This window comes from Mobula hypostoma, chromosome 2, assembly GCF_963921235.1.
Source record: "Mobula hypostoma chromosome 2, sMobHyp1.1, whole genome shotgun sequence".
Taxonomy (NCBI): domain Eukaryota; kingdom Metazoa; phylum Chordata; class Chondrichthyes; order Myliobatiformes; family Myliobatidae; genus Mobula; species Mobula hypostoma.
In genome coordinates, this window is record NC_086098.1 from 198,537,068 (window position 1) to 198,551,482 (window position 14,415).

The 14,415-nt window shown below is 43.1% G+C and overlaps 1 protein-coding gene across 4 annotated transcripts in view; it reads right to left on the minus strand.

Moving 5' to 3' along the window:
* Positions 1–14,415, minus strand: part of LOC134342792 (uridine-cytidine kinase-like 1) — a 134,870-nt gene that overhangs the window by 76,329 nt on the left and 44,126 nt on the right. The gene's annotated exons all lie outside the window — the stretch shown is intronic.

Here is a 14,415-nt window from a genome sequence, read left to right on the forward strand (position 1 = left end):
ATGTGGAGGGGGTCACAACGGAGATGGTCAGCAGCCAGATTGCTGGGGGAGGGGAGGGGGAATTGATGTCTCTTCTTTCATTAACGCCTATGGACTTCCTATATTTAATGGCTATCTGGAGAAGACAAATATCAGAGTTGTATTGCACATGCCTACTTTGACAATAAAATAAACCCCTGAAAACAATGCCTGCAAGAGGGGTATTCTGTTCGTAAGTCCCATTACCACTGGCAATTTAAGGGTGCCACGGTAGTGTAGCAGTTAGCAAGACACTATTACAGTTCGGGCTGGACTTCACCACAGTGTCCTCCTTAAGGAGTTTGCATTTCTCCCCATGGAATCTGTGCATTTTCTCCGGGTCAACTAGTTTCTCCCCACAGTCCAAAGGAGTACTGGATAGTAGGTTAATTGGTCATTGTAAAGTGTCCCATCTTTATGTTAGGTTTAAACAAGGGGGTTGTTGGGGGTTACCGGGAGGTGCCACTCAAAGAGGCAGAAGGGCCTTATCCACACGCTATCTATCAGTCAGTAAACAAGTAAACAAGCATCTACAGAAATTCTTCAAGGGTATGGCTAATCACTCCAGACAAGAAGGCACACAATTGTCTTGAAACTAGCACAAATGCTCTGTCTGAAAGCCTATAGTTTGGGGAAGACTAAATCCCAATGTTTTTTCTGCTCCATTAGGCTGAAGGAAAAGTACGCGATGTCTCCTCTGCTTGAGTGTGGAACTCAAATGATCTTCCAACACAGCAGTGAGCAGCAAGCTGTCAAATGTGACAGAGATCTGGGAAAGCACAACCTGGAACAATGCTTACACCCAACAGAGATGACCTTACCTCTATTAGCAAGGGAGGTGCAGTTGTCAGCTCAGACCTCAGCAAGGATAGAGAATGCAGTCGCAGGGTTGGCACTTTAAACAGAACAGTCTCAGGGGAAGCAGTTAATAAAACTTGGGTGTCAAAGTACGTAGGAATTGGGATTTTTCAACTCAATGAGTGAAAACCATGTTGAAGTTTAATTCTACCGGTTGCTCTGGAGGAATTGGTACACGGTGGGCATTTTACTCTGGAGTAAGGCTACCAGGACAAATAAAAATCCTACCAAATTAAGAGGATCTAATTTTTCAGCAGGCACCTCAATATCCCAAAATCTGGATCAAATTGCTGCACTCTGTGCAAAGTCAATTTTCAACTGAGCAGCAGTGTTTTAGACTTTAAAGTCAAGTGAAGGAAATTCTAGGTCACGTTGTTCGATAGGCTACTGAATGCCAGCTTGCTGAAGCAGTGTTCCTTGCTGAGGCAGCCTGTTCCAGAACTTCAGCATGCAATAAGACTGATATTCCATTGAGGTACTGAGAGACTTGGATTGTACAATGTGATCTTTCATATGCTTCACTTGTGCCCTTGAGGAAACTGGTCGCCTTAACGTGATCTGATCTATAAGCAAGACAGACCCTAACCAAACAGACTGGCACTTATTGAAGAGTGGGAAGCCATCTTGCCCTTTGAGCTACCCAACTACTAAAACATAGAAAACCTACAGCACAATACAGGCCCTTCGGCCCACAACGCTGTATGAAACACGTCCTTACCTTAGAAATTACCTAGGGTTACCCATAGCCCTCTAACTTCATGTACCTATCCAGGAGTCTCTTAAAAGACCCTATCATATCTGCCTCCACTACCGTCACTAGCAGCCCATTCCACGCACTCACCACTCTCTGCGAAAAAAAAACTTACCCCTGACATCTCCTCCGTACCTACTTCCGAGCACCTTAAGACTGTACCCTCTCATGCCAGCCATTTCAGCCCTGGGAAAAAGCCTCTGACTATTCACATGATCAGTGCCTCTCATCATCTTACATCTCATCCTCTGTCGCTCCAAGCAGAAAAGGCCGAGTTCACTCAACCTATTCTCATAAGGCATGCTCCCCAATCCAGGCAACATCCTTGTACATCTCCTCTGTACCCTTTCTATGGTTTCCACATCCTTCCTGTGGTGAGGCGACCAGAACTGAGCACAGTACTCCAAGTGGGGTCTGAGCAGGGTCCTATGTAGCTGTAACATTACCTGTCGGCTGTTAAACTCAATCCTACGTTTGATGTCTTCTTAACCACAGGGTCAACCTGTGCAGCAGCTTTGAGTGTCCTATGGACTCGGACTCCAAGATCCCTCTGATCCTCCACACAGCCAATAGTCTTACCATTAATACTATATTCTGCCATCATATTTGACCTACCAAATTGACCACCTCACACTTAACTGGGTTGAACTCCATCTGCCGCTTCTCAGCCCAGTTTTGCATCCTATCAATGTCCTGTACCCTACTATCCATTCCCTGTCTCATTGGAACGTACCTATGCAGAACTTCACACAAATATCCCCTGAATATTTGCCATATTTCTTCCATACGTTTCCCTGAGAACAACTGTTTCCAATTTATGCTTCCAAGTTCCTGCCTGATAGCCTCATATTTCCCCTTACTCCAATTAAACGCTTTCCTAATGTGTCTGTTCCTGTCCCTCTCCAAAGCTATGGGAAAGGAGATAGAATTGTGATCACTATCTCTAAAATGCTCTCCCACTGAGAGATCTGACATCTGACCAGGTGCATTTCCCAATACCAGATCAAGTACAGCCTCTCCTCTTGTAGGCTTATCTACATATTGTTTCAAGAAACCTTGAACACACCCAACAAACTCCACCCCACCTAAACCCTTCGCAATAGGAAGATGCCAATCGATATTTGGGAAATTAAAATTTCCCAACATGACAACGCTGTTATTATTACACCTTTCCAGAATCTGTCTCCCTGTCTGCTCCTCTATGTCCCTGTTACTATTGAGTGGTCTATAAAAAACACCCAGTAGAGTTATTGACCCTTTCTTTTTCCTAACTTCCACCTGCAGAGACTCTGTAGACTATACCTCCATGACTTCATCCTTTTCTGCAGCCATAACACTATCTCTGAACAACAGTGCCACGCCCCCACCTCTTTTACCTCCCTCCCTGTCCTTTCTTAAACATCTAAAGCCTGGCACTCAAAGTAACCATTCCTGCCCCTGCACCATCCAAGTCTCTGTAATGGCCACAACATCATAGCTCCAAATACTGATCCACACTCTAAGATTATCCGCTTTGTTCACAATACTCCTCACATTAAAATAGACACATCTCAAACCATTGGTCTGAGCATGTCCTTTCTCTCTCACCTGCCTATCATCCCTATCACACTGTCTCCAAGCTTTCTCTATTTGTGAGCCAACCGCCTCTTCTTCTGTCACTCTCCCCAATAACCTTTGCAAAGCTCCCCACCAGGATATTGGTCCCCCTGGGATTCAAGTGCAACCTGTCCTTTTTGTACAGGTCACACCTGCCCCAAAAGAGGTCCCAATGATCCAAAAATCTGAATCCCTGCCCCCTGCTCCGATCCCTCAGCCACACATTTATCCTCCACCTCATTCTATTCCTATACTCATTGTAACGTGTCACAGGCAGTAATTCCAAGATTACTACCTTTGTGGTCCTGCTTCTCAACTTCCTAACTCTCTGTTGTCTGTTTTCAGGACCTCCTCCCTTTTCCTACCTATGTCATTGGTACCAATATATACCATGACCTCTGGCTGTTCTCCTTCCCACTTCAGGATATCGTGGACGTGATCAGAAACATCCCAGACCCTGGCATCTGGGAGGCAAACTACCATCCGTGTTTCTTTCCTGCATCCACAGAATCACTTGTCTGACCCCCTAACTATAGAGTCCCCTAACACTGCTGCCATCCTCTTCCTTTCTCTACCCTTCTGAGCCACAGGGCCAGACTCTGTGCCAGAGGCATGGCCACTGTTGCTTCCCCCAGGTAGGCCGTCACCCCCAACAGTAGTCAAACAGGAGTACTTATTGTTAAGGGGGACAGACACAGGGGAACTCTCTAGCATCTGCCTCTTGTTTTCCCTCTCCTTACTGTTACCCACTTCTCTGTGTTGCGAGGCCCCAGTGTAACTACCTTCCTATAGCTCCTATCTATCACTTCCTCACTTTCCCTGACCAGACAAAGGTCATCGAGCTGCATTTCCAGTTCCCTAACCTGGTCCCTCAGGAGCTGCAACTCGACACACCTGGGGCAGATGTGGCCATCTAGGAGGTTGGGAGTCTCCAGGATTTCTCCCACATCTGACACCGAGCACAGATCACCAGCCTCACACATATACTTCCTGTCTGTATTCTACACAGATAACCTACCTGGCCTCGACCCATTATCGCCGAAGCCCCATTGAGCCAAAGCCTTCCTAATCTGTCTCAGTCACCCACTCTGTAAAGCTGTCTCCTTTTAAGCTCTTCTCGCAGTTCTACCTGGCTGACGTCCACGCGCTTGCACAGTTGTGCCCTGATCCCTCTTTAGATTTTGGCTGATCTTCTATTTCAGTTCCATTTTCCAGCACCAGCCAGTTTGATTCTCCTCATGTACAGAAATCCATCAAATATTTTGAAATGAATATAACAACTTGCCTCTAGAGTAGAGCATTCACCACCCTTTGATTGAAAAAATTTCTCCTCAATTCTACTACAATCCCACCACTACTCTTAATTCTCAAACTATGCCTTCTGGTCCTTGGCTTCTCAACTGGGGGGGAAACATTGTGCAACTAGCTGGTCAAGTCTAAGTACTTACTCCCTAAAATGAACCACTTAGCCAATCAGTTCAAGCACAACTAGGTTTTGGCAATATTACGCAACATTTCCAGCAACATTCATTGCTCACCATTTAATATAATATGCGCATTAAAACCCAGCCAAAGGTGTAGAGGCATCAGCACCAGACTTTGAGGCGAACGGTGCCAAGTTCGTATGCGGCAAGCTCTTTGCATGTTTTCCATCTGTGCTAGGTTGAGCATTGAGCTAACAACTGGGCCTTGTGAAAAAACAAATGCTACAGAAACAGCAGAAGTACCTTCTAATTTGCCACAAAGTGTGAAAAGGAACAACGGGCATTCAAGATTCTGAAAGAATCAGAAAAAGCCATAAGAATAAAATTTTACATTCAGCTTTCTCAGCAGTGAACTTCTAATGCCAATGACACATATCAATAACTCCTGGTTTGCAAACCCACGCAAAAATAATTAAAAATGTGCCTTGGGTGACATTTCATCCTGTAATGATATAGGTAACTACCAAATCATTCATTGCTTAACAAAGTTTGGCTGTGTTGACTCCCTCTCAATGTTCTCTTTGTTAGAATAATCACTGCTCTTCAAAGTATTTGACTTAACTAGAAAAATATAACTGCTCATAATGAAAATCTCTCTTTAAAAATTTTTATTCAGATGTTAGAAAGATGTGACATAGGATCAGAAGATGTTGAATCTTTGTGGGTTGAGTTAGAAACTGCAAGGGTAAAAGGACCCTGATGGCAGTTATATACAGGCCTCCAACAGCAGCTGGGATGTGGACTACAGATTACAATGGGAAATAGAAGGGGCAGGTCAAAAGGGCAAATATTATGATAAACTTTAACACGTAGGTAGATTGGGAAAAATCAAGTTGGCAATGGATCTCAAGAGAATGAACGTTGAGTGCCTACAAGATGGCTTTTCAGAGCAGTTTGTTGTTGAGCCTACCAAGGGATCAGCTCTACTGGATTGGGTGTTACGTCATGAACTGGAGGTGATTAGTGAGCTTTATACTTTATCCTTTATTGTTGCCAAACAATTGGTACTAGAACATACAATCATCACAGCGATACTTGATTCTGCGCTTCACACTCCCTGGATTACAAATATTAAATATTAAAGATATTAAAAACAGTTAAAATTAGTAAATATTAAAAATCTAAATTATAAATCATAAATAGAAAATAGAAAAATGGGAAGTAAGGTAGTGCAAAAAAACTGAGAGGCAGGTCCGGATATTTGGAGGGTACGGCCCAGATCCGGGTCAGGATCCATTCAGCAGTCTTATCACAGTTGGAAAGAAGCTGTTCCCAAATCTGGCTGTACGAGTCTTCAAGCTCCTGAGCCTTCTCCCGGAGGGAAGAGGGACAAAAAGTCCGTTGGCTGGGTGGGTCGTGTCCTTGATTATCCTGGCAGCACTGCTCCAACAGTGTGCGGTGTAAAATGAGTCCACGGATGGAAGATTGGTTTGTTTCTTAAGGTAAAGTGATCACCATATGATTGAGTTCAACTTGAAATTTGATAGGGAGTAAGTAATTTCTGATATAGTAGTGTTTCACTGAAGTAAAGGAAATTACAGTGGTATGAGAGAGGAGTTGACCAAAGTAAATTGACAGGAGATACTGGCAGGGATGACAGCACAGTAGCAATGGCTTGAGTTTCTGAGAAAAATGAGGAAGGTGCAGGATAGATGTATTCCAAAAAACAAAGAAATACTCAATTGACAAAATCGTACAACGGTGGCTGACAAGGGAAGACAAATCTAATGTAAAAGCAAAAGAGAGGGCATACAACAAGCAAAAATTAACAGGAAGATAGAGGATTGGGAAGCTTTTAAAAACCTACAGAAAGCAACTAAAAGAATCATTACGAGGGGAAAGATGAAATATGAAAGCAAGGTAACAAATAATATCAAGGGTGGACAGATAAAGCTTTTTCAAGTATATATTTTAAAAAAATCGAAGAGAGCTGAGAGTAGATACAGGACTGCTAGAAAATGAGGCTGGAGAAATAATAACGAGGGACACGGAGATGGCAGATGAACTAAATGAGTATTTTGCATCAGTCTTCACTGTGGAAGACACTAGCAGTGTGCCAGGTGTTGAAGGGTGTGACAGAAGAGAAGTGAGTACAGTTTCTATTACAAGGGAGAAGCTACTCAAAAAGCTGAAAGACCCAAGGGCACACAAGTCACCTGGACCAGAAGAACTATACTCTAGGATTCTGAAAGAGGTAGTAGTAGAGATTGTGGAGGCATTAATAATGATCTTTCAAGAATCATTGGACTCTGGCATGGTGCCAGAGGACTAAAAAATTGCAAATGTCAGTCCACTCTTTAAGAAAGGAGGGAGGCAGCAGAAAGGAAATTATAGACCAGTTAGCCTGACCTCAGTGGTTGGGAAGATGTTGGAGTCAATTATTTTCGACGAGGTTATGGAGTACTGGTACACAGGACAACATAGGACAAAGTCAGCATGGTTTCCTTAAGGAAAATCTTGCCTGGTGAACCTGTTAGAATTCTTTGAGATTACAAGTAGGATTGATAAAGGGGATGCAGTTGCTGTTGTATATTTGGATTTTCAGAAGGCCTTTGACAAGGTGCCATACATGAGGCTGCTTAACAAGTTAAGAGCCCATGGTATTACAAGGAAGTTACTAGCCTGATTAGTGCATTGGCTGATTGGTAGGACACAGTAAGTGGGAATAAAAGGATCCTTTTCTGGTTGTCTGCCAGTGACTAGTGGTGTTCCACAGGGGTCAGTATTGGGACCGCTTCTTTTTATGCTGTATATCAATGATTTAGATGATGAAATAGATGGCTATCTTGCCAAGTTTATAGATGATAGTAGCAGGTAGTGTTGGGGAAACAAGTAGGCTGCAGAAGGACTTAGATAGATTAGGAGAATGGGCAAGAAAGTAGCATCTGAAATATAATGTTGGAAAATGCATGGTCATGCACTTTGACAGACAAAATAAATGTGCAGATTATTTTCTAAATGGAAAGAAAATCCAAAAATCTGAGATGCAAAGGGACTTGGGAGTCCTTATACAGAACACCCTAGAAGTTAACTTGCAGGTTCAGCTGGTGGTGAAGCAGGCAAATACAATGTTAGCATTCATTTCAGGAGGGCTAGAATACAAGAGCAGGTATCTGATACTGAGGCTTTGTAAGGCACTAGTGAGGCCTTACCTTGAGTACTGTGAACAGTTTTGGGCTCCTTATCTAAGAAAATATGTGCTGGCATTAGAGAGAATTCAGTGAAGGTTCACAGGGATGATTCTGGGAACGAAAGGGCTATCACATGAAAAACGTTTGATGGCTCTGTACTCGCTGGATCTTAAAAGGATGAGGTGGATTCTCACTGAAATCTTTTGAACGTTGAAAGGCCAAGTAGATGTGGAAAGGATGTTTCCCATGGTGGGAGAGTCTAGAATAAGAGGGCACAGCCTCAGGATAGAGAGGCATCCATTTAAAAAGAGATGCAGAGTAATTAGTTTAGCCAGAAGGTGGTGAATTTGTTATCTTGGGAAGCTGTGGAGGCCAGGTTGTTGGGTGTATTTAAGATGGTGATTGATAGGTTCTTGATTGGCCATGGCATCAAAGGTTACAGGGAGAAGGCTAGGAGTGGGGCTGAGGGGGGATAAAAGAAAGAATCAGCCATGATTGAATTGCAGAGCTGACTCGAAGGGCCAAATGGCCTAATTCTGCTCCTATGTATCATGGTCTTGTTTGTATATTCAGAAATTAAACCACTGCATTAACCAAATCAGGTCAGCACTACAAAGATATGGAATAACAAACACAGTGAAAGAGTTATCTTATCTTACTTTGTTGAATACCACCACCCACACAATTCCTCCTCTGTTATCAAATAATAGGTAGAAGCATGCCTCGACCTAATGTGCTTGTTCTTTGTTGGCACACCACATCAGTTGATGCAGAGGTGTTCTTTATACTATATTAATGTCCAATTGTGCATGGCGTGCCACCACTGTCACCAACAAAACAAGCAAAAACTAGATCTTTGAATGTATTTGGAAACTCAGTTTTACTGCAGTGAGAGCACAAACAGCTTGCTATTGTCCACTGACAGTCATATTCCAGCTTTTCAAATCATAAAGCTCTTCACTAAACAACCAATGACAGACTTGCTGTATGTGCAAAAGTTTTTACTAGGGCATACTGATTAATCAGTCTGCTAGAAACTTCTTGGTGGGGGTGGGGGGGGAGTGTATAGCTGTTTTATAGCTAAAGAATTGCATGATCAAAGGCAAGGAATATAAAACCCTTAGGTGGCTCAACATGAACAAACCATTCCTCCATCCCCACTGACCATGCTCCCTACCAAAGATTCAGCTTCATTCCCAGGTCATTAAATTGCATAATATCTATGTGACTCCTGCACCATTTTCACTTTAATCTCATTTCTTCCGCTGTAATACCAGAATCATAAGCATGCAGCAACAGTGGCAGTGCCTGCCATTCCAGGATCAGCCTCAATAGCCACAGTTGATGCTGCTCAACAAACCAGAGACTACCAGAGGTGAAGTACCCCATGGTCAACCACGACCGACTGAGGCCACACACACACACACACACACACGCGCGCGCAAGTTTATAATCACTGACAAATGTCTTGAAATTTCTTCTTTTGTGGGAGCAGCACAGTGCAGTACATAAAAATACTGTAATTTACAATTAGAAATACTTAAAAAATTAAGTAGTGTGAAAAGAGAGGAGAAGTAGAGAGGGAGTGTTCATTGTCTGTTCAGAGATCTGAAGGCGAAGGAAAGAAGCTGTTCCTAAGATGTTTTGTGTGTCTGCCTTCAGGCTCCTGTACCTCCTCCCTGATGGTAGTAATGAGAAGGCACATCCTGGGTAGTGGGGTTCCTTAATGACAGATGCTGCCTTTTTGAGGCATCATCTTCTGAAGATGTCCTCAATGCTGGGGAGGCTAGTGCCCATGATGGAACTGGTTGAGTTTACAACTCTCTGCAGCTTTTCATGATCCGGTGCAGTAGCCCCTCCATACCAGATGGTGATGCAGTCTGTCAGAATGCTCTGTAGAAATCTGTTAGAGACTTTGGTGACATTCCAAATCTCCTCAAAATTGACATGCCTTCTTCAAAATTACATCGATATTTTGGGCCCAGGAGAGAACTTCAGAGATGCTGACACTGAGGAACTTGAAACTGCTCACCCTTTCCACTGCTGATTCCTCGATGAGGACTGGTGTGTGTTCCCATGACTTCCCCTTCCTGAAGACCACAATCGGCATTAAATATAAGGTTGTTGTTGCAATGCCACTCAACCAGCTGATCTCTGTCACTCTTGTACACCTCCTTGTCACCACCCGAGGTTCTGCCAACATCAGTTGTGTCATCGGTGAATTTATAGATGGTGTTTGAGGTGTGCCTAGTCCCACAGTCAGGAGAATAGTGAGAGTTGAGCAGTGGGCTAAGCATTGATCCTTGAGGGGTGTCGGTGTTGATTGTCAATGAGGAGGAGACAACTACAACAAACTCACTTTATTTTTTTTAAAAAAGGGGTGCTGATGCAGCAGTTTGTGGTGGTGGCTCAGTGAATTCCTAAATGAGTAACCCAGAGACATTGGTTCAAGTCCCACCATGGGAGCTGTGGAACTTAAATGCAGTTGTTTATTTGAAATTAAAATAAAAACTTCTAAGGATGACAACAGAAACTGGGGATCTTCAAATAAGGAGCACAGTAGGGCATGTTGGAAGCAGCACTATGCCCAAGGAAATGAGGTGGTGATGCAACAGAAAGAGATACACATGTGCTCAACAGCAAAAATGGCATTCAATAGACAAATCAGAGCAATCTCATAACGAACTGGCAGATCAAAGTTTCGTGGTCTTGCCACAGGCCCACTTGCAAATGGGTGGGTCATTATATATTTAATAGGAAGAGGAGGTTCCAAGCATATCCCCATGCTCAATGATGGGTGCCACTGAGGTGGCTGAGGAAAGGTTGAGTGAGCTTGGGTTTTTCTCTTTGAACAGTGATTGCTGACTTGATAGAGGTACAAAACTATGAGGGGCACTGACAGAGTGAGCAGCTTGCACCTTTTGTCCTCAAGGCAGCAATGGCCTACACTGTATCAGAAACTGTCTGTTGAAGGTGAGAGGAGGAGAAGGTGAGGGAGATGTCAGAGGGAATTTGTTTTAAAGAAAATGTGTTAAGTGCCCTGAACGTACTGGTAGGTGTGGTGGTAGAGGCTGAAACAATGGAACATTAAAAGACTCTTAGACATGCAAATAGATGTAAAAGAAGTAGAGGATTGTGGGTTATGTAGGAGGTAAGGGTTAGGTTGATCATGGATTAGCAGACATCCCACCCTGCAAAAACTCATTTCAGGAAGGTATCACCACCATTTCAGGGAGGTAGCACCCCACCCCACCCCCACAACACCATATTCCGCACCCCCCATCGACCTCCAAGGGTGTATGTAAATACTTTGTTTAGTGATTTTGTCTAATCTGTAAACCAAGTTGGGTATATGCAGCAAATGTGACATTAAAATATGTGCTAATATTATATTATATTATCATGTTTATTCTATTACAACTTTAAGTAAGTCGACAGGGAGTTTGGCCTCGTCATGTAGGACATCAATAGCGTAGCTCCTTAGCAGCTAGCCAGCTAGTTTAAATAGCGTTAGCTATGCTGTAATGACACCTGTTAAACTCACTTCAACATGTCTTTTACATTTTAACCCACCATGGGCAATAGAAAAGTCACTGTTGCAAACGAGCAACACTGTCATTATTTTTGAGGTCGACTGTAAAGCCCGCCCACAGAGAAAACTGATAGGTCTACTTAGCAGGGGTCCCCAACATTTTTTGCACCGCAGACCGGTTTAATATTGACAATATTCTTGTGGACCGGCCGACCCGGGGGTGGGGTGTTAATCACGACAGGAATATAGATGATAAGTCAATAGCATCATAACATTTTAAGTAACGTTTGGATATTAAACACACAGCGCATATTTTCCTCATATGAACATATAAAATCATTGCAACACACCAATATCGCTGAATCAGTGGGAGCCCTGGGCTTGTTTTCCTGCAACAACACGGTCCTATCGAGGGGTGATGGGAGACAGCGATACTTGAAGGGGGTTCCTTATGTCCAGTCTATTCCGCAATTTAGTTTTCGTTGCATTCATTGCAGAAAACTCCGCTTCGCAGCGATATGATGTTGGAAATGGAAGCAACGTTTTCAGTGCTTTCGTGGCTATCTCAGGATATTTAGCCTTGACTTTGATCCAGAATGCCGGCAGAGATGTTATGTCAAACATACTTTTCAGCCCACCGTCATTTACAAGCTCGAGGAGTTGATCTTTTTCCCGCGCTGACATGGATGACGCACGGGTAATGACCTCGTGTGCGTTCAAGTTCAACAGTGCGTGACAGGGAATGAGGAAAGGTGCAAATGACTCATATCATTTCATATCGCCCAATCATATTGTTTCCTCATGGCCCGGTGGATGGGGACCACTCTTAGCACGAAAAGAGACCAATCAGGATGCTCGCTCTCCCTCTCCCTCTCAAAAAAAATCTATTTCCGGGATATTGTATATAATTTCCAGGCGTCAGGGAGCCACTATCAATATGCGGGAGACTCCCGGACCTTCTGGGAGAGGTGGGATGTCTGGATTAGATTTATATTAGTGGCACAGCATGGTGGATTGGTCCATATTGTGATGTACTGTTCAATGTTCTAACCAATTTGACTTCCTCAAGATCAAAGCAGAAACCAGCCTTCAACTAATTTGATTCACTCACAAAATGGCTGATAGCACGGACACAGCAAAGAATATGGGACTAACTGACATCTCAGCAGAGGTATTGGAGATTGATGTTCTAGATTCAGCTGTATTTCTCGCCAAGCTGCATCAGTCAAGCACGCCCTCTACAACTACCCTGTGTAATACTGACCAGGTGTGTCCTCTCCAAAAATAGCAGGATAAATCCATTCCAACTAATTATCACTAGTCTACATTGCGTCATCAGAGAAGTGATGTAAGGTGTTGTCAACAATGTTATCACCTGCTATCTATTGCCAGGATTGCTCAGCACAGCCTTGACCCAAATATGGAGAAAAGAGCTGAGTTTGTGGTGAGGTGCAAATCACTAACCTTGACATGAAATGGATGATTTCATCATTTTCCCCACCTTACATTACACCACCTCACCCATTTACATTATCTATATCAGCAATGCCTTTCTGTTGCTCACAGTCCACACACATATACTCACCCAATTAAGAATTATCAGTAAAACTGCATGAATTATACTTGGCTCTGTTGTCCTACTCACTGTTAAATGATGTAAACAGCTATGCCACCAGCGACTCCCAAACAAGAGACCCACATCCACGTGCAACGACACCCAGACAACATTAAACAACCAATAATACTCACATCGCACAAATACCAGTCAATGACCATCTCCGGTAAAACAGTCTATCCCCAACTCTTAGCATCCTATGGTATTACCCCTTCCTAGTCTCCAAACATCATTCCCCATTAACTCAACTGAACTGTGATGAGTAAATCACCTCCTGACATCCCAAGCTTTCCACCACTTACAAGTCAGTACTGTGGCGGAATAATCTGAACCATAACTCATACTAAGTGCAATACTTATGCACCTAAACTATTCCCAAACCCATGAGCCTAACCACTAGGAAATAAGATCGTTGGGCACATGGGAATGTCACCTGCAGCATGCTCGCTACTAAATCACACGCCGTTCTTATTTAAGTATTTATCACTGTTTCTTCAGCATTGGAGATTATTTAAGAATCATTAACTATCAGGAATGTAATTTGGGATAAGCCCACTGATTCAACTTTAACAGTGTCCAAAGTCCTTTAGAAACGTAGATCTGTAAAAGTCCTTTTTTCTAAAAAAACTGGTGTACTATGAAGAGCATTCTAACTGGTTGTATCACTGTCTGGTACGGAGGGGCCACTGCACAGGCTCCGGAAAAGATGCAGACATTTGTAAACTCAGCCAGCTCCATCATGGGCTCTAGTTTCCCACCATCAAGAACATCTCCAAAAAGGTGTTGCCTCTAAGAGGTGATACCCATCATCAAGGACTTCCACCTCAAAGCCCTCTCCTCATTATTACCATCAGAGAGGATGGACAAGGGCTTGAAGATCCACACTGAGCATTCCTTGAATAGCTTCTTCCATTTCACCATGAGATTTCTGAACAGATAATGAAACTGTGAACACTACCTCACCATTTTCCTCTTTTCACTTTTTAAAATATACATTTTTTATTATAACTTACAGTTTTTAAAAATTATGTATTGGAATGTACTGCTGCTGTAAAACAACAAATTTCTTGACATATGCTCAGTGATAATAAACCTGATTCTGAAGAGCTTCAATCATCTCGGTACCTAACTGCAGGAAGCAAGATGGTCGGTCCAAGCACTAAAACTCCAAGAGAAGTGATTAATTCAGATCAGCTACACCTATGCAAGACTACGCCACACCAATTTTTCCACCAGCAAGGATCTCAGTTCAGAAATCAATCTGCAGGAGCTCTTGTACACAGAATTTAATTTCTACCACTGCATCCGAATCAAGACTGTGGAATCAGGTAACAAATATAACATGGTTTTGTTGTCAATCTCACTTCCCAACACTGTCAGCTGCTCTTCAATTCCTCACTGACTCAAGAACATTCAGAAGCTCATCAATA